Source organism: Protopterus annectens, chromosome 2.part1 (genome assembly GCF_019279795.1).
Source record: "Protopterus annectens isolate FY-2018-M chromosome 2.part1, PAN1.0, whole genome shotgun sequence".
In the NCBI taxonomy this organism is placed as follows: domain Eukaryota; kingdom Metazoa; phylum Chordata; order Ceratodontiformes; family Protopteridae; genus Protopterus; species Protopterus annectens.
In genome coordinates, this window is record NC_056729.1 from 796,435,607 (window position 1) to 796,448,503 (window position 12,897).

Below are 12,897 nucleotides of genomic sequence, written 5' to 3' on the forward strand. Positions count from 1 at the left end.
TAGCCAGCACACCAGGGTAAGATGAACCAACATACTCTTTAATGGAGTAAAAGCATTTGCTCCATTAAAGAGTATGTTGGTTCATCTCACCCTGGTGTGCTGGCTACTATTTTGGAAATGTTTCATGGTTTTGCCCTGCACTGCCATACCTGCAGGTTCTATCATTTGGTACATTCATAAACACAATGACAGCCTGTGTCACATGAAAACAGTTTATGTCTTACAAACAGTACCGTCTAACAATTACATACATTTATTAGAAATCACTATGTATGGACCTAGAAAATGCAAACAGCATGATGCTAGTTATGTAATAGACAACTGGAAATGTTGAACAGGAATGCCTGTGGGTATAACTGTCTCAAGATACAAGTGTATTGTCATCCACCATCAAAGGTGTTCTAGGCAGATGTGACACATGTTGCAAAAAGTGTATTGTCATCCCCTTTGGTAAAAGCTCTGTACCCATGAACTACCACATAGCTGGTAGTCTACTTAATGCTGAAAATGTAATGAGACCTTGGGACACAGGTGGACAGTAGTCTCTCCTTTGATAATCACATCACCACAGTGGTCAGGACATCCTTCTGCATGGCTCATCTCATCACAAAAGGATTCTCATCCAGAAAAAAAGAGGTCATTGTTCCCCTCTACTCATCACTCATTAGACCCATTATAGAGTACAACGCCCCTTTTGGTATGTACCTCACAAAACATTTACAACAACTGGAAAGACCACAGAAATACCTCACAAAGAGGATTACTGGCCTCAAACAGATGCCCTATGCAGACCGTCTCAAAAAACTACAGCTTTACTCCATCGCATATCGCCTACTCAGGGGTGATCTCTGCCTAACATACAAAGCTATGTCAAACCCAGAGCTGTTGGACATGCTCCACTTAAAGAAATCCCAATCCCTCTGAGCTACACGCTCTAGGGACCTAAACCTTGTCACCACAATAAACAGAACATGCTGGAGGGATAGATTCCTGTCCCAGAGACTTCCCATACTCTGGAACAGACTACCTATCTATGTCAAACAGAGCTCCTCATTAGCACTCTTCAAGAAAAATCTTGATGAATGGATGGGAAATGGGAAATTCACCCTGGGAATCACTTCTGTGGCTCTGCTCAACAGGGGCACAGGAAAATAATTTTCTTGGGTGGCAAAAGCCAGGGTACATTTTTTGGCTAGGCTTCTACGGCCCCTAGGGCCAATAGCCTAGTACCTACCTATGAACCTATGAACCTATGAACTAAAGGGCATGCAAGACATAGTATGAAAAAACAGTGGGAACACTGGCAATAGACACTCATTCTGCATGTGAATAGGCAAGCAGATCAGTCATCAAGAACCACATCCTCACTTGCAAGTATGCCGATACCTATATTACAAAACATCCAGACAAAACCATAATAACTTAGAAAGTCTGAAAAAAATTATCAACATACCTCATTCCCTGCACTGCTCCTCCAGCCTGTGCATTTGCTCAGTGTAGAGAGCCTGATTACTAATGTGCTTTTCATTACCTGCAAAAAGGTAAAAAGCATGTATGAATAATGTAGGTATAAAATAAGACTAAAATAAATTGTTCAGCTCATGTTCTCTAACTTTTAAACTGAACATCATTAGAGAATCTCTATACACAGTTTTGAAATTTTTTACACACTGAAATAAATTGGCCTGTATGAAGTGCAGAAGTTGGCCTCTTTATTTGATTTTAAGACGGAAGAGATGATAAAATATGTCCATGATTTAGGGATGTGTGCTGTGGTTTTAACTTCTTGGAATGCATTGAGTAAGATTTTCAAGATGTTATCAGGTAAGAGTTTGTCAAATTCTGGAATTAGACCATCCAGCCATTGTGCCTATTCTGTCTTAAGATTTTTTATTTGTTTCTTTAATTCCTTAAATGAAAAGGGTATATCTATGTTATTACAATTGTGTTTGGATAGCTTTTTTGAATATTATTAGCAAGAAAGTTGGCTATACTTTGTTATCACTTGTAGATGAGTTATATTAATATTCTTGTAATAGTTTTTAAAACATAAAATATGTTTAGAACTGTAACTCCGATAGTCTGATTATTTCTAGTGTATATTATTTCTTTTATATGACTTTTTTCATTTAAATATTTAGATCTAATCACAATCGTGCATACTCTTGGGATTAATTGAGTAAGATTGTAATCTGATTTTTTCCATATTTATTGATATTTTATGCTGTATGATATCCTGATATTTCTTGTTCAGCTTACACATATGTCAGCTAATGCAGATTTATTATTTGATGTAAGTTTTAGTTTTAGTTAATCAATTTCTTTTTGTATGTATACCAATTTGTTATCCCACTCTTTCCTTTTATTTATACACCAGCATATGACTTTACCATGTAAGACAGCCTTTAAAGTGTCCCATAAGATAATATCTGAAACCTCTCCATTATTATTGGCATCTAGGTAAAGTTTTATTTCATCTAGAAACAATTCTTTAAATCCTTGTACTGTTACTAGATAAACAGGTAGTCTTTGGCAGAAGTTTAAGGTGTCAGTATTAGGTGTTACATTGAAGGTGATAGCATTGTGGTCAGACACAGGGCATGATATCTGCATTACATTATCAGTTTTGGCCAGTAAAGAACTGGTTACAAAGACTTTGCCTATGTTGGTCTGTGTGCCAAATCTGTAAGAGTAGTGAGAATATTTCAGGGAGGTAATATTTTTATACCGTCACTGTCAGGTTTCTGTATTTTATGTAGTTCTTCAAGTGCTTGGCAACAGGGGACATCTTGAAGGGCTTAGCCTTAGAGCTTGTGGTATCAATGGAAGACAAGATACAATTAAAATCACCTGCTAATAATAACTCACCTTTAGACTTTAATGTTATGGTGTGTAAATGTTTTTTCGCAGTTTTAGTCCTAATACCTGGTATCCAGTAGGTGTTTGCAAAAGTGTTTATCTTTTTATCTAGTTTTAGTATGACTAAAGCAAGCATAAACTCATTGCTTGAGTATGAGTCAACTCTTTCTGGGATTCTCATTGATTTTCTGTGTAATATTAGGACACCTTCTTTTGTGGTTGTAATTTGAATTTACCAAAATCTTATAATCCTTAAAGGTCAGTTTGCTTAGATTTTCTGTTACTACCAGTTTGTTTAGATCTTCTGTTACTAAGTGGGATTCCTGAATCATTGCAAAATCTGCTTTATGTAGCATTAAATATTTGTTGACACTACTCCTTTTCATGGGGTTGTTCAACCCATTGACATTATTAGATAAAATGTTAAATATTATCATTTGATGGAGACTGCTATTATAAGTAAAACTGAAAAGTGCTTTCCTTGATTCATTATAGCAAATACATTTTTAAAACTGTTAATGGACAATTTAAAAACTCTAAATTTGAAAATAAAACTGTATATTTTAATAACTTTCTGCATGGATAAACTATATCCAGGCTTACTAGATATCTAATAGAAGCCACAAACCAACACTCTCTTGACATCTAGTGGGAATTCCTAGCTACTGCAGGTTAACAGCAAGCAGAAGAGAAACTGCATGTACATTAAAAACATACAAAAGGAAATTTTCAATCTAATATACTATGTATGCATGAACTAAGACCATGAAGCTGTATTCAATTTCTTAAAATTTGTTTTATCTAAACAGACTAAGATACATTGATTAATCCTGATAATTATCTGTTGCTATGAGTAAATACAGGACTGTAATGTCATTAAAGCAGACAGGAAAAAAGATGCATTTAAAACTGTCATTGTCAGAAACATCTGTAATTCTTATTTAAATATAAATGTAATTCAGATTAAATTAATCACTATTTACAGTAAAACATATGCTTGCAAGACTTTTTAGATAAAAAAAATAATTGTTAAATGAATGAAATGAATGAAAACAGTTCAAATGATCATTCTTGAATCTGGCTGTTAGAGTTCAGTGAGCAGAAACAGGTTCAGAGGTTACGCCTACTTCATGGAAGACAGCACAGATTATTTCTCATTAGTCTGTGAGCTAACTGAAGCCTTTAGAAGCTTGAGCTTGTCGCAAAAGTTGTCAAAATTCCATCAAAAAAGTAAGTAGGTCAGAATGCTCGAGTGAAGTGAAGCTTTTAAGCATAATTTGTAAAATGATGAATATTTAAAATAAAGGCTCCAAATTACCAACCATACACAGCTATAAGAGAGATTAGCTAAATGGAGCACATTGCAGAAGTTCAGCTAAGTAGTAAATGTATATATATATATATATATATATATATATATATATATATATATATGTGTGTTTGTGTGTGTGTGTGTGTGTGTGTGTATATATATATATATATATATATATATATATATATATATATATATATATCTTCACTTCATAATCTCGAATTATGGAAAGCTTGAAATTCAGTAAAACGAAACCATGAAGCTTAAAAGCAGAATGCCGAAAGTGCATAAAGGCGCATTTGAATATCTCAAATCCTCGCTTATGCATTCCGGTACATCACGTATAGTGTTATGGTGCCTGAAATGGCAGGTAAGTGAGTGTTTGTTTTTGTACATTGTGTGTGTGGGTAAGGGTAGGGAGGTGTAAGTGTGAGTGTGAGTGTTGGATTTGTTGGTGTTTGTGTATGCATGATGTGTATTTGTGTGTGAGTGAGTGGAGGATGGTGTGGTGTGAGTTTTTTTTATGTTATTTGTGACCTTGGAGTTGGTATATATAAGTAGGGGGTGTGGGGGGCACAACCCCCTGGTTATATGTAGTGTAGTGTTGTGTGGTTTGTATGCTGTGGGTGGAATGGTGTATATGTTAAGTGGTGTATGGTGTATGTATGTTCGTGATTGTGTGATTCGGGATTGTGGATTCGGTGTTGTGAATGTTTCGACTTTATAGTCTCGGGTTACTGAATTTCGAGCTTTCATCAATTCAAGATTATGAAGTGAAACTATTTATATATATATATATATATATATATATATATATATATATATATAAAGATTACCACCATATGGTCGAGCACACAGTGCTCGAACCTGTATATGTCCGATTGTAATTAGCGAATCCTGGAAAGCCAAATGGTCAGAATGTTGCAAGAACACGAATACGACATTTCCGACCACTCTTCTTCCAGAAATGACTGCTAACATGGGTCAAAAAGTGGACAGACGTTTGCAATTCTTAACATCTGTGTTTGCAAATATGAGATGTTGCTGCACTCCTTTCTGACATTCAGGTTCGTCCATCCACCAATCGACCATATGGTGGTAAATCTATATATTATATATATATATATATATATATATATATATATATATATATATACATAATAAAATGTCACTACTTTCATTTTAATTACTCAACAGTAATATAGCAAGCATTTCTCTCTGCTGCAGTGAATAAATACTATGACACTAGGACTAAAACAGAAAGAAAAGGCACATAGATAAAAAAATAAGTATACAATATAAAAGAAATATATATAAATATAAGAAATGAGTAAGTGATTTTATGCTATTTCACCAGTGCTATTTATTTATTTATTTATTTATTTATTTGTATTTGTTGACCAGGAGTGTCCGACTGGATGTAGATCCATTTTCAGCGGAGGCCCGGGGTGAAAAGCTCCACAGTTAAAATAAGGAGACAGTAGTTACATTGGATTACATAGTGATTAACAATTTACATAGCAATTACTTACAGCATATTTACAGATGAAGAACATAGTACATCAGTAGACAACTAGAATCTTTATCTGTGAAGTACATAACAGACATTAACAAATGTTACAATAAGAAGTTCCTGCTGTATAATAAGTACTAGACTTTTGAGCATCTGAGCTTGCTATAATCAAGGTAGTTAGTGGAGTGGAAAGAAAGGTAGTGGTTGGGTGATATTAGAGTGGGAGTTGCAAGGGCATAGTTAGCATGTTTTTAGGTGCGCTTTTAGTAAAGTTTTGAAGTGGGTGCATGATGGTATGAAGGTAATTGTGGGTGGGAGGGAGTTCCATAATTTGGCTATGGTGCAAGAGAATAGTGCTTCACCAGCAGAGTTATTGGCTTTAGTGATCTGCAAGTGATTTTTGTTGCTGGATCTTAGTGGTCTGGTGGTGCGATAGGGTTGGAGTAGATTCTGGAGGGATGGACATTTAGTGGATGGTTTACTAGTTTGTGGGCGAGTGAGAGTTGATACCATTGAAGGACGTGAGGGAGTTCAAGCCAGCCCAGTTCAGCAAGTGAGAGACAGTGGTGACTATGGTATGCTGCCTCTGTGGCGAATTTGGTGATTTTGTTGTAGCAGGTCTCTAGCTTGTTTAGATCACATTGCCTTAGGTTGGTATATATTGGGGAGGCATAAAGTAGGGAGGAGATAAGGTGGGAATTTGCTATTGAAATCTTTGCTACTTTGGTGAGAAGTTGCTTATTTCTGTAGAATGCTCCTAGTTTTTTTGTGGACTTTTTTTATGATCATAGATATGTGAATGTCAAATTTTAGTTTATTGTCTATTTCTACTCCTAGTAATTTGGTGTGTTCAGTTGGGTATAATGTGGTGTTGTGTTTTGCTGTGATGTTAAAGTGAAAGTTGTTTTGAGTATGTTTGGTGGGTTGGAAGATGAGTAGTTTAGTTTTGTTTGGGTTGAGTATTAATTGGGCATCGGATAACGATGTTTCAACAGAGGAAAAGGCTTCCTGTGTGACTTTTTGCAGTTTGGGTAGTGACTGGGCTGAGCAGATGATGGTTGAGTCATCAGTGTATTGTATGAGTGTGCCATGTTTCGTGGCAGAGGCTAGATTATTGGTGAAAACAGAGAAGAGTAGGGGTCCAAGGATGGATCGTTGGGGAAACCCTATGGAGACAGGTAGTTGGGAGATATGTCATTCTGCCATACAACGGATTGTTGGCGGTCAGACAGGTAACTCTGAAACCAGTTTGTGACTGATTGTGAGAAGGATAGGTTATTGAGGACAGAGATAATTTGTTTGTGTGGGTCCATGTCAAATGCTTTAGATAGGTCTAGGAAAGTAGCAGAGGAGAGATAGCCAATGTTTTTATGCTGAAGGATAGTGTTAGTAAAGGAGAGTAAGGCAGTGGTGGTGCTATGGTTTGGTCGGAAATCATGCTGAGTATTGGAAAGGAGGTTGTTATTAAGGAGGTAGTCTGAGACCTGAGAGTGTATGCATCTCTCTAGTATTTTGGAGAGTGGAGAGAGAATAGCTATGAAGCGGTAATTGGTTAGTTCTGTGGAGGGTCCGCCTTTGTGGAGGGGAATTATATGTGATACATTCCACAGTGTGGGAAAGTAACTTTCTGATAGAGATTGGTTAATCAAGATGGATACTGGGTAGGCCAGAGCATCAGCTGCGATTTGTAGGTATTCACTTGGGAGGTTGTCTGCTGCTATTTTTGTGCTATGCCATGTATATAAAGAGATAAAGATATAAAATTGTAGTTTGCAGTTGGATAAGATTCTGATTTACTTGAATTTTGAGTAATATATATTACTTAAGCAATAACTGATGACATGGTGTGGTATATTAAAGATTTACCCATAGTTGGCGTGGTTTGATCACGAAGTCAAAGCCCGAGTGATTAAATAAATTATATATTGTATATACACTAATATGTATGCAATGATCTGTATGGAGTGTAGTTCTAGATATAATCAATGTCTCTTGCAATTTATGTGTTCTATTTTTCTTGATCTAGACTAATAACTATCCATGGTAACCTAATATCTGTTAAATGAACTCATAGTTAATCTTCAATTTTGTATAACCTTTGTTTTAATTCTGTGGAGCTTTTCTCCCCGGGCCTCCACTGAAAATGGAAATTATCCAGCTGGACTAGCCCGGTCAACAAATGAAAAATAAAAATAAAATAAAAATAAAATAAAGCCAACCGTGGGTAAATTTCAATATACCATAACCATGGAGTCAGTTATTGCTATTATACAATGTCATTATTTAAGAAAAAAATACTTACTTTTCTTAAATAATCCCTTTGTATAACGGTGCCGTACTGTCCTTCCATGGCTGGTGGTATCTTGCTGCCTTGTTCTAATGCACTGCTCATGTGTATGGGACTTGCTTTCCAATGCATATCCTGTACATCAATGCTTTGAGAAGGGAGCAACAGAGTAAAGAAAGTCTCTGTTGCTTCGTTTTTGTTTTTTCTTTTTTTTTTGTTTTTTTTTTTTTTTTATTTAAAAAAAAAGTTTGGGCTACTTTAGGGGTTGAAGACAGACAAAATGGAGGAAATGCAAAGAAAATCAGGTATGTATCTTTAGTTTTAAATAACGTACCTGATTTTCTTTGTATTTTCTCCATGCTGCCTCTGTGGTATGTCTGGAGTCTGGACTTTACATTTTTTTTAGTTTTTATTGAAAAAAATGTATAGAATATATGAATGGAAAGAAATCTGGGTGGCCGGACCTTTTTCTTTTGGTATATTCTGGGATTTACAATGGGCATGCTAGTTGGGCTGGCCAATCAGCATGCATGTTTTGGAATATTAATGGCCAGTCATTGTATAATTATAAAGTTAGCATTGTTGTGGGAAAGATAATAGAAGAGGAGAAAAGTTACATTACCTTCTCTGTGTATGATTTCCCATTATTTAGAAGGGAGAAAACAAAAAATTGCATGAAATATGAAGTTATGTATAATCATTTGTCTCTGGGTTTCTTTTTTTCTTTAACAGCCAACTCATTTTTTGAAGCTTGTCTTCTTAAGTTCATTGAAGAATCCATGGATTCAGGTTAACTTAAAAGGTTCTTTTTTTGGACAAATGTGGATGCTTCTTTTAGATAGTCAAAAGTTTTCTTTCCTTCTGGTAGGGATAGTCATATTCTTGCTGGGAATATGAGTTGTGCTTTGATTCCGACCTTTTTTAATGATTTTTTAGAGGGACATGTTCTTCTTTTGGACATTACAAGGGGTGAAAAGCCATTGTCAAACCTAATAGTTAGGTCACCAATTTATAATGGAGCAAGGGACCAGGCAGTTCTTAAAAAAAGGTCTTTGTCTTGAGTGGATATAAATCTTACAATAATACATCTTGGGTGACTGTTTTTACTGGATACAGCAGTTGTAGTTAAAGACCTGTGTGCCCTTTCTATCACAAAGGTAGGTTTAAGATTTTAGGAATTCAAGATGTCAGGAAAGTAATCATATTTCCTCCTTCCATCTGCTCGGGATGCCATAGATTCTTATGTTGTTTCTCCTGGTTCTATTCTCAATGTTGTTTATCTTTTCAATTTAATAAGGTTATTTGTTTGGTGGTATCTTCTTTTATAGTGTCCACTTTTAAGTTTAATTTGTCTATTTTACTCACCAAGTCTTGAACTATAGTAAGGATTGCCTGTATTTCTTTCTTCATTGGAGTTTCTTGCTGAGAAAATTTGGAGCTGCTTGTCTCCCTTTGTGAATGTGGTTTAAATTCAATCTGAAGGTTTGACAGGAAAATATGAACATTTTAGCTTAAAAATTACACCAACTTGTGGCTTATGACTTCCAGAGTCTGATTTTAGTAGTTTCAGTTCTTTGTTGGTGAAATTAAATAAAAAAGTCTGTCAGGAAAATAAAGACTGCAGAGCTCAAGAACTCTGCTGATTTCAGCTTGCCATCCAAGCCATGCCCCATTACACACAATTCTAATGTAGAAGCAAAGCTCAATGCACCCATAAAATTCTACACAACCAATTATGTGACTGCATTTACATTTAGGTCAGTGCCACTCAGGACACTTAAACACAAACACACACACACACACACACACACACACACACACACACACACACACACACACACACACACACACACACACACAAAATGCTGTTTCCTGTAATGTACCACTCTCACACATTTCACATTCTGTACACCTTATACAGCATCATCTTTCCAATCACATAATTCTCCATAGCACTCACCTACATACCAATATCTCCACAACCTCATGTGCACTCCCACAACACCATTTTCCTCACCAAGTACACACTGTCATGCTCATAGTTTCCTGACTGTATATACATTATTATGAATTGTCATAACTGCAGTATGCCAATCATACAATACAAAACAAGCATATAACACCCTAACACCCTATATACACACATAAATACTCACCATCATGTTCCTGTATGCACACATGATTAACCTGTCAATTACATACCAGGGACTGACTCACTGATTTCTTGAAGTTGTAATATCTCAGCGTACTTGACTTCTCACTTAGGACATCATCAACACAAGCATCACACACTTTTGATTACTCATTCCAACACACACCACAACCACATTATGCACTTAGCCACTAACCATTCACAACACCAGTAAAGCCAGCATGCACACACACACACACACACATGCAAACACACACACACACACACACACACACACACACACACACACACACACACACACACACACACACACACACACACACACGCATTTTATTTCCTTATGATTATTTTAATAAGTATATATTTCCATCATAGTATCACAGAAGCTGCAGCTAAATAATATCTATGTAATACAAGTTAGAAATATAGTATTTATTGGGTGATTTCTTTGACATTTTCAACATTTATTGCAGGAATATGACACTTTTATATAGTATAGCATAATGGCAAAGTCTAGTCTCAAAAATGATTACCACAGAATTAGTTTTCCTGATGCAAAATTTACTCCCATCACCTTCTAAAATATATGTTTGGTAAATGCAATAGTTATTTATTTTTAGAAATAATTTAAACTAGATAAAAAGAAATTTGCTCCTTATACAGACACCTTAGCACTGGGAAACAATTGAAATGATTTTATTTGAATAAAAGTAAAAAATAAGTTGCAAGAAACATAACTTTTTACACATGATTCTGACTTGCCAATCATCTATTGCATAACTATGGTCTACCTACACAAATTATGTAAAAAAATAGAGAAAGGGTTACACCCTGAGGGTAGGTACTAGCAGGACATATATGGTTGTATTATTAAACTGCCTTCAAACATCTATGAATCTATGAATAGGGCAGTTTGCCACACAATGTAGGGGAAAACTATCTATGCTCCTAGCACCGTCCCATGCTATTACTCATAACAGGTAGGGAAGAAAAGGAAATATAACCATATTCAACTACTAGATTTTCTTTCAAGAAAACTTCAGGCAGGCTAAATCACCTATGACAGAATCATTCATGTGAGCCCATCACACTTAAAAGAAGTTTCTTTACTATTGTCTGCTTCATAATGGTAACAGATGCAGGCAAGTTATATCATTATATCACTTATCCCCTGCCCTAACATCAATATCACCATTCCAGGTACAAATAAATTCTGTAGTTACCCCAAAATGACTCAGCATAATTAAGGACTACCTCACCTTTGGCAGTCATCACATGCAGGTAATATGTATAGAGCAGGCCGTACTTAAGTTCTTTTTTAATTCAGTAGGTAAACTACAGGCGTATGCTTCTTTCATTTGCAGTGTCAATGGTGCAACAGGAAGTACACTCAGCTTTGCTTCAGAAGTCGTGGGTTGTATTACCAAACCAGGTAGATAGATTGCTAACTCTGTAGTGCAGTATGAGTAGGGTGCTACACTCCTGAGTATGTCATCCTTCTGATGAGATGTTAAACTGAGGTTCCATTTGCTTTTGTTGGTGATTGCTCAAGAGGATATAAAACAACCCAAAACACTTATTGAAAAGAGTAAGGGGGACTTTATTTACAAAACAAATCTTTTAAATTCATAATTTTTACACTAAAATGCAAAGTATTTTGTTTTCAAAATAAAAAAATGCAAAATTAAGAGATACAAAAATATAATTTTCATGCAAAATCAGACATTTCATTTAAATATAAAATAATTCCATTCTAACAATTTATTTCTAACTAATCCCACCACTCTTGAAACCCCAACCATTTTTTTTTAATTTTCTTTCTGTCAGCTGAATTCCAAATTTTGTTAAATAAAATTTCAATTGGTGTAGCTCTCCAAATTTCCCATAGTGACCAAAACAAATTCATATCACATCTTTCTTTATCTTTACATCATTAATATGCATAGAAATCATTATCTTTGTTTTTATAGTTTCTAAGAAATTATTTTCACATACCAAATCTTATATTTTTACCATCTCACAATTCAAAAAGACATATTTCTCTCATATTACAAAATAAGCATATTCTGCCTTCTTTCCTTTTATACTACATATCATATTTAACTGGTAATTTATCTCACATACTTCCCTGGTTGTATTGTCCTTTTTTAAATAGCTTCCCCAATCTGTTTGCTCACACCTTCCCAAGGTTTTACAGAAAATAATTATTTCTATAATATATTCACACCATATTTTCCTACTTTCTGGTATATGTAGCATAATTTGCTTGCTTTTATTTTTCACATTCTTCCATCTCACTATTTTCAAACTCTCTCTTTTTATTTTGATATGTCTTCACAAAGTTCACCGTATTTATTTTTCAATAATACACTTTCTTCTAAATTAACTTTCTTACTAATGTTTTTAGATGCTCCGAACAAAAAAGGACTTGTTAAGCCTGAACTTCGCTCTTCTTTTTAATCTAGATCCTCATAAAAATGCAAAATTTCCTTCTGTTACTCTTACATAACAAATACACCTTCGCTAAATAAGGTATTTTTCTTAATATGTATAAAGAAATTGCATATACTTTTTTTTTTTACAGAAAGATAACCTAAATACTAAAAAAAACTTTAATAATTAACCAGAAAGTATCATCCTAGCTTTTCTCCACCACTTCTGTCTTTCCAAATGGAATGCCTAACAAACTAAACCCCTCTGTGTTAAACTTAGTTCAATTCATTCTATATTTTTTACATATTTAGACTCAAACCTAAATAACTCATAATTTTAAT